The sequence below is a fragment of the Oreochromis aureus genome, linkage group 3 (genome assembly GCF_013358895.1).
Source record: "Oreochromis aureus strain Israel breed Guangdong linkage group 3, ZZ_aureus, whole genome shotgun sequence".
Taxonomy (NCBI): domain Eukaryota; kingdom Metazoa; phylum Chordata; class Actinopteri; order Cichliformes; family Cichlidae; genus Oreochromis; species Oreochromis aureus.
In genome coordinates this window covers 79,434,380-79,446,271 of record NC_052944.1, presented here as the reverse complement: position 1 = coordinate 79,446,271, position 11,892 = coordinate 79,434,380, and positions in this window count along the sequence as shown.

The following is an 11,892-nucleotide window of genomic DNA, read 5'->3' as shown; positions in this document are numbered from 1 at the left end:
TATATAAATATAAAACAATATTGAAGTAATGTCTTTACCCTGTGCAGCGTGTGGACGCTGTGCACACAATCACCTTATTCACTGTAGTAAACGTGCACCGCTAGCTCACGTGACTGACTGTCTCCATGGTTACATCGTATATTATTAGCTATGCAAACAGCTTCCAAAGATACCGCCATAGCTCTCTGCAGCTGTAACACTTTCACACTTTATCAAAAACGTGAAATGATTAGTAGTTATGAATAAAGAATATGTTTTTAAAGACATGCTAGGCGGTTGCTATGGTGGTTGCTGTGGCCTCGGGTGGACCGCGCGCCCGATTCCTGTTATTAGCTGTCCGCCGTAGGAAGGCTGCGTTCCATTTAGAAGTAGCCACAGTCTGCCGTAACTCGAACTCAAACCCCGCTTTGTTCTTTAATTAAAGGGCTTTTACAGCCGTTCATGACACACACGCACACACACATAAAGCACTTTGCCTCATCATGAGAATGCAACTTTACTAAAACCTTTAAAGTATCTGATATAGGATAGAAAAATGAAGCAACCAGAGATTTAATGATGAAGACTCTGGGTTCTGTAGTTCACGTTTTACAGTCCTGAATGACTCACTGCACATCCAAATAATTTATTGAAGAGGAGTTTAGAATGCACTTTAAATTTAGACTGTAGCTGTTAAATTTTTTACATTGTTACTGTCTTATGTCATGATAAGGTTCACCTGCTGGGGGTTTGATGGATCAGCAGTCAAAGACAGACTTCATCCATCATACGCAAGAATCCTAGTTGGATTTTTGTTTTCACTCATATTTTAGAACCAAATATTGAAAACAACTGTGACAGACTGGATACCTGGTCAGGGTGTACATTACCTTTCACTCAAGCATCCCAGGACAGAGCCCTGCCCCACCATGAGCCTGGGTGGATACGTGGTTATAATATAAAATGACTGATACTGAATTTGAATATTTCATGAATTATAATACAAATTCCTAGGCGTTTGTTCCAGCAAGAGTAATATTGATTACATATGTCTGAATTGCTAACCCTAACCCTAGCTCAACAGACCACAATGCCCTGGACTGTCAGTATTATTACATGCTGTGAACATAAGTAGCTTTGATCACAGTTTATGTTCTAAAAGAGAAGGAATATTGAACAAAAGATCAACATTGTGATATTATTTCTTCCAAACTGACCAGAAACATGCTTGTCAGACTCTCACAGCACAGGATCAGACTCACTGTGCATGACGGCTCAGGCCAATAATGTTTGTTAGATTGTCAGTTGTTTAGTGCTTCTGTACAGTTATGGTCACCATCTCTATTTCAGTATAATTAATATGCAGAAAACACTAAAAGTTTATTGTCTTCCAATATTCTAGCATAATTAAAAAACTTTGTAAGTACACCATTGACAGGAGAATGGTGGCTAAGCTGTCATCCCTGTTGGACAACATCTCCCACCCCATGCATGAGACTGTGACAGTACTGAGCAGCTCCTTCAGTGGGAGACTGCGGCACCCACGGTGTGGGACGGAGAGATTTCGCAGGTCTTTCCTCCCCACTGCTGTCAGACTCTACAATAAAGACTTTTGCAGCTGATCAAACACACAAACCCACACATGTGCAATAAGACTGCTATACGTGCAATTCTTCTTCTGACGAAGTTGTGTTTTTGTATTTTCCTACTCAGTTGTATATAGTATTTGTATTTCTATTTTATTCTATTGTATATATTATTCTATTCTATTTTATTCTATTGTATATAGTATTTTATTTTATTTTATTGTATTTTATTGCATTCCAGTGTTTTCTAATTTCTGCTACATAACTTTGCACTTTTGCTGTAACAAAACAAATTTCCCACCTGTGGGACTAATAAAGGCCATCTTATCTTATCTTATCTTATTGTTACAGTCCTGATGCCAGTATGATTCTTCATAACGCCTGCTTTGAAATACTGAACTTTAAAATTGACCTGATGAAAGATAATTTACAGTGGCAGTCTGTCAGGATAATTCTGACTGTAAGATCACTGTATTAATCTGAATCCTTCTGAAATGTGCTGTGAATGAATGCTGATGCAACTGACTGTGGGAAAGCTGTTAATAAAATGAATCTGTGACACATGCAACACATTCACAGAGGAAGAGGACACAAAGGGAGGACACGCAGAGGCTGTGTTAAAGTCAGAAATCCAAATCTTTAGTCAAAAACAGGCGGCGGTTACAAACAGGAAGACAAGCAGTCCATTAAACAGTCTACAAGGTCAAACATGCAGAGAATTCAAACAGCAGTAAAAAACAACTGGACACGGAAAACTTAAAGCAATGTGTGACGCAATAAAAGGAAGCAGCGCAGTATATTCACTGAATTATCATCAACTACAAAAAGAGAAAAATTACGATTTCAAGGGTTTGCTTTCTCAATTGCAGTTAGAGTGTGGCTGGTAAAGATGAAAACACATACAGAGTGTAAACTTTGTGAGTTTGGTGACCTTTGTTAGTAACAAATGAGGTAAAAAAAAAAAAAAGAACCCAAACAAAACAGACAAAACACAGAAAGAGGCTCTCAGTATACATCAATAATTAGAAAGCATCTAAACATTTTGGTCGTGGATTTTTACAGTCTTAGTTCCGCTCGCTGTCATCATTATAATCATCGTGATCAATGACGAGGTCCTGAGGTGGGCGGGGCCGTCTCTGGTGATGTCACCATGAAAGACAGGAACAGCATCTGGCACATGTTTGTGAAACATCCCAATACACTGGTCTAGTTTCCTCTCCAGCTGTTTGACATCTGACACTTCAACATTAAGGCAAACAAGAAGAAACAGTGTTAGGTCAGGTGACCACATGATTTCTAAGATAACTGACAGGAAGTAACCAGGCTGTTAGAAATGGATGGCATGTGTTTAGGTAACTCTACTTACCAAAAGCAAAGCTGCTGAATGTTGCAGGAACATGCTCATGTGTGGTGATCATTCAGTGCTTCTCCTGCAGGTTAGACAGTCCAAGATTGATATCCTGCCCATCTGAGAGTTTGGAAACACACATGCAAAGATTTAATTGTATTACAGTCAAAGTTGGATGTTCATTTAAAATGTTTGTGTATTTAAAAGCACTATCATTTAAGGATGACTCGGATCGTCTCTCTCTAAGAGTATCTCCTTTGAAAGCGGAGACAAGTTTTTCCCCTGATCCACGTCACTTTACCTAGATGATGACTCCTCTCTCCCTCACTCAGAAACACTCCTAAAATAACCAAGCAAATAAATAATATTGAAGATTTGGTCATGTCATTACAAAAACAATAAAAACATCTCCCTTTGATTCCATTTCCATTCCTGCTGAACATCAGGCAACAAATATCCCAGTAAATCACAGTAAAATGTAAAGCACATACTGTGTACAACATGTGCATGTATCAGGAACATTCAATTCTAAAACTCACAAGTATTTGTATTTTAGCTGTGTATGGTTTATCTGCAGCCTCTGATGAAAATCAGAATTGTAATTTTCTATGCTTTGTCTAACCTCTGCAGAGCCTCTGTCAAGAAAAACATATCTGTAAGCATAGAAGATGCAAAATATACATTTCACCCCTGTACATTCTTCTCAGCAGCACACATGTGGGCACCATTTAATCACACTTCTTACTGAGCTTTGCTTCATCACAAGACCAAAGGTGGCATCCTCCTGGTTTTGTTTTCTGATCCTGCAAAAAGACTGAGGACAACAAAGCCCAGAGAACACGAGATACACAACATCCAACATTCAGACTCAAACAGCCTCCATCTAGTATACCTGGACCACCAGGTTGGTCCAGGTATACTAGATATGAACATACGTCACATTACTGTGTATGAATAATAATCAAGAGACAAACTTTGAAGATGCAGAGCATGATGTCCCATCATCAGACTGTAAACAAACATCCACCAGCCTACAGAGAGGACGTTCAGCATCTGAAGCAATGGTGTGACGACAACAACCTGCATCTGAACACAGCCAAGACCAAGGAGATGGTAATCGACTTCAGAAGAACGAAGCGATCTGAGCACTCCACCCTCTACATTGATGGGGAGGAGGTAGAAAGGGTAGAAAGCTTTAAGTTCCTCGGAGTCCACATCTCAGCCGACCTTACCTGGTCCACAAACATCTCCCACCAGGTAGGGAAAGCACAACAAAGGCTGTACTTCCTCAGGAAACTACATCAGGCCCAATTACCCCAAAGACTGCTCGTAAACTTCTACCGCTCCACCATTGAGAGCCTTCTGACTTACTGCTGCACGCTCTGGTTCAACTGCTGCACCGCGGAGGACAAGAGGAAACTGCAGCGGGTGGTGAGGGCAGCAGAGCAGGCAATTGGCACTTCACTAACCCCCCTCAGAGACATCTATACTGGCAGACTTCAGCAGAAAGCCAGCATCATCATCAAAGACCCCTCGCACCCTGGACACTCACTTTCCCCCCCCCTTCCCTCTGGTAAACGCTACAGGTCCATCAGGTCAAAGACAAACAGACTCAACAGAAGTTTTTACCCACAGGCTGTCAAACATGCCCTACCTCCACCCTGATTGGAGGATAACTGCACTGCCAACACTCATGGACATTACACCTTATTTATAAATCGTATTTCTGTTTATATTTCAAAGCAACCAACACCCTTACCTCTTTAAACTGTATTTATTATAACATTATTCAGTATAGTTCCAACAGCACCCCCCCCCCCACACACACACACACACACTCAATGTGCAATATCACTGATCACACTGCACCTCTCAATGCACCTGCTAGTTAGATGGCATGTATGTGTATGTATACAGACGTAAGTGTGTATGTGGACATATGTGTGTGTACGCATGTACGGATGCAAATATGTATATATACATATACGTATGTATGTGCGTGTATGTTTGCAGGTGTATGTATAACTTGTACATATCTTTTCTTGTGTAAATGTAAATTTGTCTGTTATTGTGTAAATACATTCGCTATTGTGTACTCCACACATATGGAGAGATGCCAAACTGCCTTTCACTGTTCTTGTAACAGTGACAATAAAAAGCTATTCTATTCTATTCTATTCTTTGTTGGCAGAAGTGATGATTCTCCCATCAGGGATCAGTAGAGTGTTTTAACCTGTGGTATAGGCAACTGCAAACCGCTGTTGCAATGCAGGAACATCTGCTTTATTGGAATGTGTGAGATGTTAACCACAATGGCTCTTAAACACACTGTCTGAAAACTTCATGCCAACAGCACTTTTTTAAGAAAAATCAAACATATTATCCTTGAAGATCATTTTAGAGTTTTTAATGAGCTGCAGGATCCTTGTTCAGTGTGAGTGGAGAACAGCCAAGTCTCCTCCTCTGATAAACCTCCACATGTACCACTGAAAACAGTTAAATTAGTTTGAATCTGAAATCATGGCTCAAACTACTTGTTCTGAGACCATTTCTTTATTTTTCACACCAAACTGTTTAATAAGATAAACTCTACACAGACTTCATCAAATATAACTAACACTTTAACATTATCAGGATTTCATGATACAAACTTCAAATCAACAAGAAAACAGCTGCAAACATGTGGATCACAAAACGCACAACAATTGAAAAGCGCAAAAACAAATTGAAAAGCGCAAAAACAAATTGAAAAGCGCAAAAACAAATTCACTTAACGCAAAAACAAATTGAAAAGCGCAAAAACAAATTGAAAAGCGCAAAAACAAATTGAAAAGCGCAAAAACAAATCACTTAACGCAAAAACAAATTGAAAAGCGCAACAACAAATCACTTAACGCAAAAACAAATTGAAAAGCGCAACAACAAATCACTTAACGCAAAAACAAATTGAAAAGCGCAAAAACAAATTCACTTAACGCAAAAACAAATTGAAAAGCGCAAAAACAAAAACCAAACCGGAAGAGGTAGGTACCAATGCTGCAACAACAGGCATCACTGATTGGATGATGGATCCGGTAGCCTTTTGAACCGGAAGTTGTTCTGTTCGGAAGTTTGGTGACTGCTCTACCAACTTTTTTCCACAACTTGGACAAAACATGTTGGCTGTATCCCAATTCAGGGTCTGCAGCCTTAAAGGCTGCATTTCAAGGCCGATTACGTCACAGCGGCGCGCCGAAGGCTGTCCCAATTCAAAGGCTGCTCGAAATGTGGCCCTCAAATTCGGCCTTCATTTCACTGAATTTTAAGGCTGTGGCGGTGTAGACTTCGTGGCCCAACATATCCCACAATTTATAGCGCGGCAGTCACTGTGGATAATTTTGCCGCAGACGGCAGAAGCGTAGCGGCCGAAGAGTAAACTGTTAAACGTAAGTACTGAATATGATGTCACTTATTTATGTGCAAATGTTTAATAATGAGGAACATTAAAACACTACTGTTGGCCACATGTCGGCAAAGTTATTTGCCATTAGCGATGTTTGTACTTTCAGCGTTTACTTTGTTTTAAAGCATTTAAAATATAATAATACAATAGTTGACCTTAATCTTACAGAGAATGTGATGATTTTATGGATAATTAAAGTCAGTCATATATCCACAAACACAACCAGCTGAAAGTCAGGGATGCTGCTCGGTTTGCAGTCCTGAATATGACGGCACAAGCAGGATTCACTGCACTGTTAATGTTAGCTATGTTATATTGCTGCCTCTGTTCGGTGGTGTCGAGCCAAACGGACTTTAACGTGTGTTTGAACGAGCTGACGGTTCACTCGTTAAGCTGAAAGAAAGATGCTTTAATCACAGGAGTCACACATGTGTCCACTGGACCATCTGGAACTCTTCTTGTTTAGCACTCGTAATAACACAAACACTAAATCCTCCTTCTCTTGTGCTGTTTTGTAGCAGTGTGTACACCTGAGACTGTCACCTGTCTGTCTGTCCTGCACTCTCTCTCTTTTCTTTCTCTCTGATTGTGGAATAAAAGTATGAACATGTATTTATAAGTTACACTTGTGTTTGAATCCTGCAGCTTATCACACATTTGATTTCCATGTGTGACAACTGCAAGTGTCCAGAGTGAGGACAGACTGAGGGACCCACTGCTGCACATCATCTGTGAGGCTTTGCACCCCTGATGATCCACCAGGACAAACTCAGCAGTGTGTGAGGAAGAGGAGGAGGAGGAAGAGCCAGCAGCAGCTGACAGATGGGGAGAATAGACAGACTGTTCCCTGTTTGTGAAGGACTGCTAGGAAAGTTTAACATAACTAATTGTCTGTCCTGAATCAGTCTTATTAGGTAATGTTCAAATAATGTTATCATCCCAGTGTTTTCAGTGTGGGAGAAAGTACTCAGGGCCTTCAAGTTACACACTATGAAAGGCAGCAACAAGTTTAATATTCAGAAACCTAAAGTATGTATCAGCAGCAGAATGGACCTGAAAATAAATGTTTGTTTCAGTTCTATGAAGCTTTGAGTATTTTGGATTAGTAGCACTGCTGTGTTTGTTGCATCATATTGCTGTAATTGTTTATATGCTTTATATATTCTGAGGTAAGTTGATCTATAGTGTTACATCATATTCTATAAGGATGTTATGTGTTTGTAGACTTTCTGCCCAGTTTGACCCATTTAGCAGAAGTCAGCCTGTTTAAGGCTCTGATATCTATTCTGTATGACTTAAAGCAGTTATGACATGGTCTGATTTTCTCACCCAATAAAGGAATATTTAATATATCAGTCTACTCTTCATTCTATCAGAAACAGTTATCACAGCTTGTACATTTTCTTTTTACACATATATGTAAGCATTGAGCCAAATTTAGTAATGCCAACATATTACACGGACAATATTTGTCTCTCATATATAATACATCTACATATACACTGTCAGAGATACTTGTCTTTGAGTGAAGATTTAAGGTGATAGGACATATAAATAACTGCAACTTGAATCTTTACTGAAGCTCAGTATTAGACACAGAGTTCACTCACATGAATTTCACTCACATGTGCTGTACCAGTGTACCTGCACATGTGATGTGACAATAGAAGTGATTTGATTTGAGAGTTCAAACTCACTGCTGTAATAACTTATGATTAATATAATAACTATGATATTGGCCATATCATATTTACACTGACTTTAGTCTCATGAACAACATTAGCTAATTGTTATTTACTAGCTAATCTTAAATGACTGTTCAGTACAGATATGAAGGCCAGCAATCATGTTTTACAGTCCTGTGGTCTCAGCCTCAGATACGTATTAAATCACACAAAGCTCGTGTAGAAACAAACACACGAACAAAATATGTTCTCCTTCATTTCCGTCAAAGCTGTATGAAACGTTTCCAGCGGTTGGTGTTATGGTTGCTAGGCAACCTGGGCAGCGCGACGGAGGCTAGACCGTCCCATTTCACAAGCCTCGCGCTTCGGCCTTAGCGTTTTTAAATGCACGCGGCCCTTGAGGATCGTTGAGGCTGCGTACTTTAAGGCTGCAGACCCTGAATTGGGATACAGCCGTTGACTGCTCTTTCTCATAACCACGTTCGGCAGAACAACTTCCGGTTCAAAAGGCTACGGGATCCATCATCCAATCAGTGATGCCTGTTGTTGCAGCATTGGTACCTACCTCTTCCGGTTTGGTTTTTGTTTTTGCGTTTTGTGATTTGTTTTTGCGCTTTTCAATTTGTTTTTGCGTTAAGTGAATTTGTTTTTGCGCTTTTCAATTTGTTTTTGCATTAAGTGAATTTGTTTTTGCGCTTTTCAATTTGTTTTTGCGTTAAGTGATTTGTTGTTGCGCTTTTCAATTTGTTTTTGCGCTTTTCAATTTGTTGTGCGTTTTGTGATTTGTTTTTGTGGTTTGCACTTCAGGGCCACCGTACTTCAAGGACTAAATACACTAAAGTGAAAGGAGGAACAAAAAATAGAGGTTTAACAGAATTTGAATTAAGTAAAAGTAGTCACCTGTGATCTTTAAAATGGTCCTGATGTGTGCTGCTGTTTTTATCTTTCTACATTTCTTTGCTGCCACTGTGAATAAGATTGTGTTTATTGCCTAATTAAATAAAGGTTACACTGACTCACTGCTTCATCTTCTGGTACAAACTGGTATTACATGGAAGTACAGCCCAAAACCAGTTTAGCTTGAGTTTCTTTTTTCTGGACATAAAGTCACAGCAGGTGTTGTTTCAAAGCTGGTGGACAGATTTAGTTCATTTTGGAGGTTTTAACAGCAACTGCTGTGAAAATATTTGCAGTTTTGGGAGAAAAGGATTTAAGAGAAGATTTTACAACAGCAAAACATTAAATATGAATGAAGAATTGCAATTTAACTGAGGTAACACATAAAATGAATACATTAAAAAAAGAAGTTAATTTTGGAAACACTAAGAAAGTACAAATGAAAGAAATTGAAATATATAATCCATATCTGCAATTTTGATACATGATTGATTTGGTAAAAAAGACATTCCTATAACTTTAATAATACAGTAACAAGTACAACTACTAAACACTACTGTGTCCTAAGGAAACAAAGACTAAAATGTAACAGGGATAACATTTTAGAGAATTAAAATCCCTCAAAGGAAAAAACATAAACTTGATATGCATATCTATACATGCAGCTTCCTAAATGTAACATTCAGGATTATTCACTGCAGCTCCAGAAATCAGAGCTACCTCATCAGATCCAAGTGTGACATCAGCTGACACTCTTTACAGGAGATTCCATCTGAACTCTGTGGAGCCTGATCTCAAGGTTTTTAAGTCTGACCCTGAAACCAGAAGAGGATCTTTCTCCCTCTTCAGATTCATTGTGATCCAGTGATTTCAGTCCTGCATGATCAGGCTGATGTTTGCACAGAGCAGATAATGAAGTGAATGTTTTTGCACATTGGTAACAGTGAAACAGTTTATTTACAGCGTGGAATCGTTTGTGTTCGGAGTATGAACTGAGATTCCGGAAGCTCTTGTCACACTGGTCACAGCTGACGTTCACTTCCATGTGTGTACATTCATGTTTGTTACGATGACCTGATTGTGAGAAACTTTTGTCACAGTGTCTGCACTTGTATGGTGTCTCTTCTGTGTGGATTCTCTTATGCTTTTTCTTTAAGCTCACGTGCAGTGGTGAAGGATGACCCACACTGGTCACAGATGTGCTTTTTGACCACACTGTGGAAGAGGTCATGTATTTTTAATGTACTTGGTGTGTGGAAGCCTCTCCCACATTCTTTGCAGTAGTTCATTTTGTCTCCAGTGTGTCTACGTTGATGTGGTTTTAGGTCCCGTTCATGATTGAAGGTTTTTCCACAAAGGTCAAAGAGAAACTCTTTCCCACCACCACAGTGACAACAGGGTTGAGAAATGGATCCATCTGCGTCGCTCCGCTTCTAAACAAAGACATTGCAAATCAGGGAATTCCTTCAACGTTTTTATCCTGAAATAAAAAGCATCTCTGCCAATGTCCAATTAAATTTTACTGTTTATATTATAACACTCAGGTTACTTCTTCATTTTTCCAAACAGTTCATTCAGTATAACTCCAAAAGTTTACTGATCAGACTTGTTCCAAACAATCAGGTTAAAATTACAAGATAAAAATAAATACATCCTCACAGTAACTGCACTTCTAGAGTTACTTTCTGGTGTGGATCTGTTGGTGTTTTTTCAGCTGATTTGGAGCTTTAAAAGTCTTCTCACACAGGTCACATTTATAAGGTCTCTCCTCAGTGTGGCTAAACATGTGTTGTTGTAACTGTGCACCTGTTGTAAACAGTTTCCCACACTGATCACAGCAGGAAACATCAATTCCAGTGCGAATCCGCAGATGAATATTTCGGTAGTGTTTGTCGCTGAAACTTTTTCCACAAAAGTCGCAGCTGTACACCTTAATTCCAGAGTGGGTAACTAGATGCCTCTGTAAGCTGCTATTTTGAGCAAAAGCTTTACCACACAACTCACAGCTGTGTGCTTTAAATCCACTGTGGATGATATGGTGTTTTTTTAAGTTTCCACCCTCGGTAAAAGACTTTCCACACAACTCACAGCTGTAAGGTTTAACTCCACTGTGGATGAGTTGGTGTTTTTTTAAGTTTCCACCCTCGGTAAAAGACTTTCCACACAACTCACAGCTGTAAGGTTTAACTCCACTGTGGATGAGTTGGTGTTTTTTTAAGCTTCCAGCCTCGGTAAAAGACTTTCCACACAAGTCACAGCTGTAAGGTTTAACTCCACTGTGGATGAGTTGGTGACTTTTTAAGTGTCCAGTCCGGGTAAAATCCTTCCCACACTCATCACAGCTGTAAGGTTTAACTCCACTGTGGATGAGTTGGTGTTTTTTTAAGTTTCCACCCTCGGTAAAAGACTTTCCACACAAGTCACAGCTGTAAGGTTTAACTCCACTGTGGATGAGTTGGTGTTTTTTTAAGCTTCCAGCCTCGGTAAAAGACTTTCCACACAAGTCACAGCTGTAAGGTTTAACTCCACTGTGGATGAGTTGGTGTCTTTTTAAGCTTCCAGCCTCGGTAAAAGACTTTCCACACAAGTCACAGCTGTAAGTTTTCTCTCCCTTTCTTCTGTGAGGTTTGTCAGCCTCCTGAGAGCGCTGACTTCTCGCTCCATGTTGATCCTGCAGTGACAGAGATACAAATGGTAAATGGCCTGCATTTGTATAGCGCTTTACTCAGTCCCTAAGGACCCCAAAGCGCTTTACACTACATTCAGTCATTCACACACACATTCACACACTGGCAATGGCAAGCTACATTGTAGCCACAGCTGCCCTGGGGCGCACTGACAGAGGCAAGGCTGCCGGACACTGGCGCCACCACCAGTAGGCAAACATGGGGTTAGTATCTTGCCCAAGGATATTTGGCATATAGGAGGCAGCCTGGGATAGAACCAACAACCTTC